The sequence below is a fragment of the Trichogramma pretiosum genome, unplaced genomic scaffold (assembly GCF_000599845.2).
Source record: "Trichogramma pretiosum strain Unisexual culture from Peru unplaced genomic scaffold, Tpre_2.0 scaffold3, whole genome shotgun sequence".
Classification (NCBI taxonomy): domain Eukaryota; kingdom Metazoa; phylum Arthropoda; class Insecta; order Hymenoptera; family Trichogrammatidae; genus Trichogramma; species Trichogramma pretiosum.
In genome coordinates this window covers 3,093,550-3,099,549 of record NW_019641698.1, presented here as the reverse complement: position 1 = coordinate 3,099,549, position 6,000 = coordinate 3,093,550, and the positions used below count along the sequence as shown (strand labels likewise).

General features: G+C 41.5%; 1 protein-coding gene across 2 annotated transcripts in view; it reads left to right on the top strand.

The window, feature by feature from the left end:
* The window catches only part of LOC106650961 (transcription factor mef2A-like), a 212,702-nt gene that overhangs the window by 29,935 nt on the left and 176,767 nt on the right, over positions 1-6,000 (top strand). The window lies entirely within an intron of this gene.

The window sequence follows — 6,000 nt, the reverse complement described above, 5'->3', positions numbered from 1 at the left end:
TCAAAAAAAAATAAGCAAATAATGTTTTTAATATGATAGAAACCTGCGCAGGGGTATAATGAATACGTGGTAAAAATTTTAAGCCGATTGGACAGATAGTTTTTGAGATCATAAAGGACAAACAGACACCAACTTCGCTTTATATATATAGATAACCGTGCAAGGGGCGAGCGAGCGCGCGAAGTGGTAAAATACGAAAAAATTCTGAACTCAAAAAAAAATAAGCAAATAATGTTTTTAATATGATAGAAACCTGCGCAGGGGTATAATGAATACGTGGTAAAAATTTTAAGCCGATTGGACAGATAGTTTTTGAGATCATAAAGGACAAACAGACACCAACTTCGCTTTATATATATGGATACTTTTTCGTTTTTCATTTTTTATCCAAGTTTTGAAAGACGAATAATAAATATTTTTAAAATATTAAAAAAGCTGTAATATTATTTTAAATCAGAAAAGCAAATAACATTAATTTTATTTTTTAAATATAAAAAATAAATAAGCCATCCGTTGGTACGCACCGTGTTTCAAGGTCAATGCTTCTTGTAAGCTTGTAAATCCATATACATGCCGCATGAGTATAAAGCAAAAAACGAGAAAAGAGAATAGGCGCGAGCTCGGGTACATGTCGCAGGAGAGATGATGAGCAATAGCAGAGCAGTAACAGTGCATCAACGCTTCAAAAAATTGATCCTTCGACATGTTTTATAAAGCTGAAAAAACGAGTATCCTTTTACGATGGTAGTGAAGCGGGACGAGAAACGACGATGATCAGGTGCTCGAATGAACAAAAAGAAAAAAGAAAAAAAGATGTTCTCGCGAGCAAGAGGGAGTAAATATAGTGGGAAAAATTTGATGCGCCGCTGTGACGACGACGACGAGAATCGAAATTGCTGAATGGGCATGTAGAGCACATACGACTTTGATTTAGTGTGCGGATTGCACCTCGTATATGGAATAAGCGACTACTGCTGAAGTATCGTTATACGTATAAGGTACTCTCTAGAATTGATACATACGCACAAGTATGTAACAGCATTGATATGAATTCTACGACACTATCGAATTTTTGAAAATCAATTTAAAATTGCTGAGAATGAAAAAAATTTGATTTTGATCTTTGCCATTCTATTTTTCAATGCTGGATTCTTGGCGCAATTGCATCTGCTACTGGTTTGCGTCAAAAAATTTAATTGCATCACGTAGGAAAAAAGTTTTATGAAAACATTGAATTTGAGTCAACCGTATAGAGTCAACAATATTTAATTTATGTAAGAATCATCCAAAACCACAAGGTAGAAAAGCATTAGATGCTAGCTAGTGGGGTTTTTCAATGAAACCTCATCCGCTGCACTGGTTGAAATGATAAAAAGACAAAGAAGAATTGAGAAAAGGCAATAAAAAACAGGAAAAAAAGTCTATAAGTAAAGGTATTCGTTTGCGAGGAGTAAAAGACGACAGAAGCATTGCCACCACGCGAGACCTTGAGCGTGGTCAATAGTACGCACCGCAATTAATACGATTACCAATGGCTCCAGACCAACTGAGTGTCGGCAGCTGCAGTGACAGCAGATTAGATCGGTTCATCGCGTCCTTTTTCCTGTTCATCTTCTGCTTTGCTTATCATTTACTGGACTTCCGTTGATTCCTTGTTCAATAGCAATGTTCCGCTATCGATTTTTACATTTGCCATCATTTGTCTCGTAAAAATAAATTGAAAATGTCAAGAACTCATTTAATGCTTCATGTAATTGTAAACGAAAAATGCGTCGTTGATGGTGGCGTTGTTTTGCTACACTTTCTATAGTTGTACTGATAAAACCAGTTACGTAAATAAAAATGTACACCTTATACTTTGATTATAAAGTATTGATTATATTATAAAGATTGATTATAAAGTAAGCGAAACTCTTCGACGTTTGTGCATGATTTTTTCTGTTTAGTGGGAAGGGCGAAATTTATTCAAGATTTCATATGAATCTGCTCATTCATCTTCTTATCGGACTCATCATAGGTCTTTCATTAGACCAATACCGAAAACTACGCATTGCAAATAGCAGCAGCAGCAGCAGTGCGTACGCAGCCGACGCGTGAAAATCAAAGAGACATTGCGAAACTGCACGCAGTTTCACACACAGTTCTCTTTTATTATACTCGTACCTGCATTGCATAGGGTACACCAGAGGCTTGAATACTCGACTAATTGTGAAATATCTGTAGGTGTTTGTCGCCGTTGCTACTATATACTGCGCTACGAGCGGCTTCATGTGTATTTGCGGTCGAGGAATTTATCGCGACTCGATAGCAGACACCGTATTGTGATCGAGTACTCGGTTATTTGTTTAGTACTTTCCTCCCTTCCACCCGCGTCCTTCCTCGCTATCGTTCTCTCACTCGCTTTGAAAGCCTATGTGCATGGAAGCGCGCGCGCGCCGAGCTTTGTTGTATCGAAGCTATTTTTTGTCTTTATCCCTTCCGGACTATATAAAGTGGAAATTTCTTTTATTTGATGCTTCTGCCTCTCTATATATAAGCGCGATAAACAGAGCTACGCTTCTATGTGTAGTTCGAATCCGAAAAAATCTGCTACTGAGCACTTGCTTGATAATATTGTACATTGAATTTCTATTTTTTTAAAATCAAGTAATTCTGCGCACAGCTGTAAATTTAATATTTTCCAGAATATTCGCTTTTAAAAAGTAATTAAAAAAAATTATCAACCATGAATAAAATTTAGTTGCACTATTCAATCAAGGTAAATCAATAGATCATTAGAAAAATGAAAAGAAAAAATGACAAAGAAATTTGTCGAACGGTGTAAATGATGTTTCTTAGGAAAAATGTCAAATCGAGCGAAAAGCGACAGAGAGAAAAAGTCATGGCTTAAAAGAGAGGGATAAAAAATGAAAGAAAATCTATAGGAGTAAGCTATATAGTAGGTGAATTGCGTTAGATATATACATCGTCGCCTTTTGGACTATGTAGCAGCAGCAGCAGTGGTAGCATAGGCAGAGTAATAGGACTGCTAGGGAATATTTACACATGAATACCAGAATCCGTTCTCTCTCTCTCTTTCTCTTCAAGCTCTGCAGCAGCTTATCGCATACCTGAATGAAGTGAAAGAGAGAGAGAGGAAGGTCTCCAGGGATATATTGACTCCTTCTCGTTCGCCATACATACATGCAGGACAAAGAAGGAAGCCGTGCGTGCTGCTGCTCAACACACAGACACACGGAGCACGGCTATTGCCACTATTCTCTAGAGTGAGCAAGCTTGAATATTGAACTGCTTTTTCTCCTAGTAGATATTACCGACTACCGAAAACTCTGCTCCTCATGTCGTCTCGATCCGCACAAACGTATTATATACATATCGTTCTCGATATGGATTCCTGACCATCCCCTTGGTCCTCCTCGACGCTGTCGTTCACCTCTCTCCCTCTCTCTGGCAACGTTTCAAGCGAATCGTTCTCCTATTCGTCGTATTATTATGAAATAGGGCGATATGGCTCGTCGTCTCTCTTTTCAACACGACACATATTATATCTGCATGTTAAGTCCTGTATTTGTGGTGAAATCTGAATTCGCAGAAGTCAGAACCATTGAAAGGTCTCGAGAGGGCGGAAAAGGGCCTAGAAATACACCACGTGTCTCGATCGCGTAATAAATATATTTTAGCGAGACTGGATTGGTCAGTTATAATTAAAACTTGTCGCTCGTAACCACCACGCGTAATTCAATGCCATTTTCTTACGCTGGATTAAGTCGAATGGAAAAAGGGCTGGTTTTTACGTCGATTTTTTTTTTATTTATATCGTGCACGGATATGACGACGACGACGACAACGTTGAAGACGTTTAAAGCCGAGTATACTCGCGGGCGTGGCTTCGCGGTGACGATAGCAATCGTTCATTGAAACGAGCTTGCGAAAAAGCAGCAACGGCAAACGTAGTAGTACATTGCATTGCAGCGAGCGAGCAAGTACAGTTCTGTATAGAGAGGGAGAAAAAGAAGAGAAAAGCCCCGCAGACCCGCAGCTGCTGCTGCTATTGCGTCGTAAAGAAAGCCGCGAAAGACGCGTCGCAGCTGCTTACAACGGCGACTCTCTTTTCCTCTCTTCCTCCCTCTCTCTCACTCTTTTTCCTCTTTTTCTCGTTGACACATAGGTATATACGTTCATACACTCACACATATGGGCCCGCGCACACACAGCTCGATATACAAACGCAGGATAGAGAGAAGAGAAAGACAGGGGGAAAACGCTTGACCGACGACGTTTTATGTGTACTGTACCCTCAGTACTACCCTCAGAGCTAGAGCTTCAGCTCTGCGCAAGAACAACACGACAATATCTTGCCTCTTTCTTTTGCCTCTTGCTTTCTCGTGCAATTTGTATTTACGTTTGCTCGATGTGTGTGTGTGTGTTCCCGGCTTCAACTTTTCGACGTATTTTTACGCTTCTCTTTTATAGTGCCGGTAGCAGCGGTGCAGCAACAGTAGCTTTATGTCCTTGTTTTATAACCGTTTAGGGTTTGATAATAATGCGAGGGGACTCGCCATTAAGGTTGTCAAAATTTATCACTCTTTCCGCGAGCTTATACTATTTAAATTTTTGCCATTAAACTCGAAGTTATGTTGATTGCCGACGTCCGAGGAACGCGCCTAATGCAACTATCGCGTTGCGCAAAGTCATCGGCGCGTTATTTAGGACGCGTCGTGTTGTACAAAAGGCGCGGGGGAGAGAAGAAAAATGTATGCGACATTGGAAAACAATACGAACGCGCTATACACGCGTATAGTTCGGTCGCAAGCGCGCGAGACACAATGCGAGCCCGCGCGAGTCTTGTAAATTGTATAGTTGCGTGTGTTCGTCATCAAGCGACGCCGAGTATATACATTTGCACATGTAGTACATGCATCGCTCAAGCCAGACGTATATACTGTGTCGCGCGCTACAAGATATACGCGTTTGCTGCTGCACACGTACACACCCGCACGCATAAAGCGTCGCGCTGCCTCGGCTCTTCCTCTCGTGTGTTTGACTTCGCGCTCGATGTTTAAATTTTATGCTCGCACGGCTTTCATGGGTTTCACATGCGCGCGCGCGCGCGCCCTGCGACGACGTATATTTTCCTTCCATCTGTGGCGGGCTTTTTTTCATACACATACACATTACACACTCATAGTGCAAGTCGCAATTGAAAGGCAGCAGTGTGTTGTACTTGGGTTGCGTCCTTTCAAAGCCGCGGCGAACGCGAGAGCTTGCGCGCGACTCTTGTAATATATATGTAATGGCTGAGTCGAGAACAAACATATGTAGCTATGTCAGTGGCGCAGTGCAGTCATTACCTTGAAGATTTTCATCGCTCAGCTACTGTCCCCCGCCCCCATTGTTGCGAACTTGGAGATGTCGCTGCTATTATTCGTTGTAGCGTACGGTACGCGTGCGTGATTTTTTTTCTGCAATGTCGAGCGCCGTCCCTCGCAAGAAGCCGTGTCCACATCTTACCAGATTTTGTGCGCGCGTATATCAGAGTTGCAAAGCCTACGAGTACCTCACGCAGTGCTTTAAAAAGTCCAGCCTGACTCCGACGGATAAAATTTATCGAGCTGGCTGCTAGAGAGAGAAATGGCCACCGCTGTTTTCTCGCACACACACGTATACTTTACGCATTGCCGGCGCGTAACGCACGTAACTAACCTCCCCTGCAGGTACCCCCGGATGCAGTGAGTCAGTTTTTTGCTCGCACCGGTTCTCTATGTATGCCGTACATATTATCCGAGCATAGCCAAAAGCTGTGCGAGTTAGGACTCTTGAATCCATGCCAAGTGCCAAGTCTTTTACCTTTTTGTACTCTCACAATGTCTTGCAAGGGTATTATATATAGAAAAACCTTGTTGGTACAAACCTCTGTAAGACGATGTCGATACGATTTACTTTAAAAACCCTCTGTAGTACGAATTTCATCCCGTAAAAATTAAACGTGGGAATTTTGAA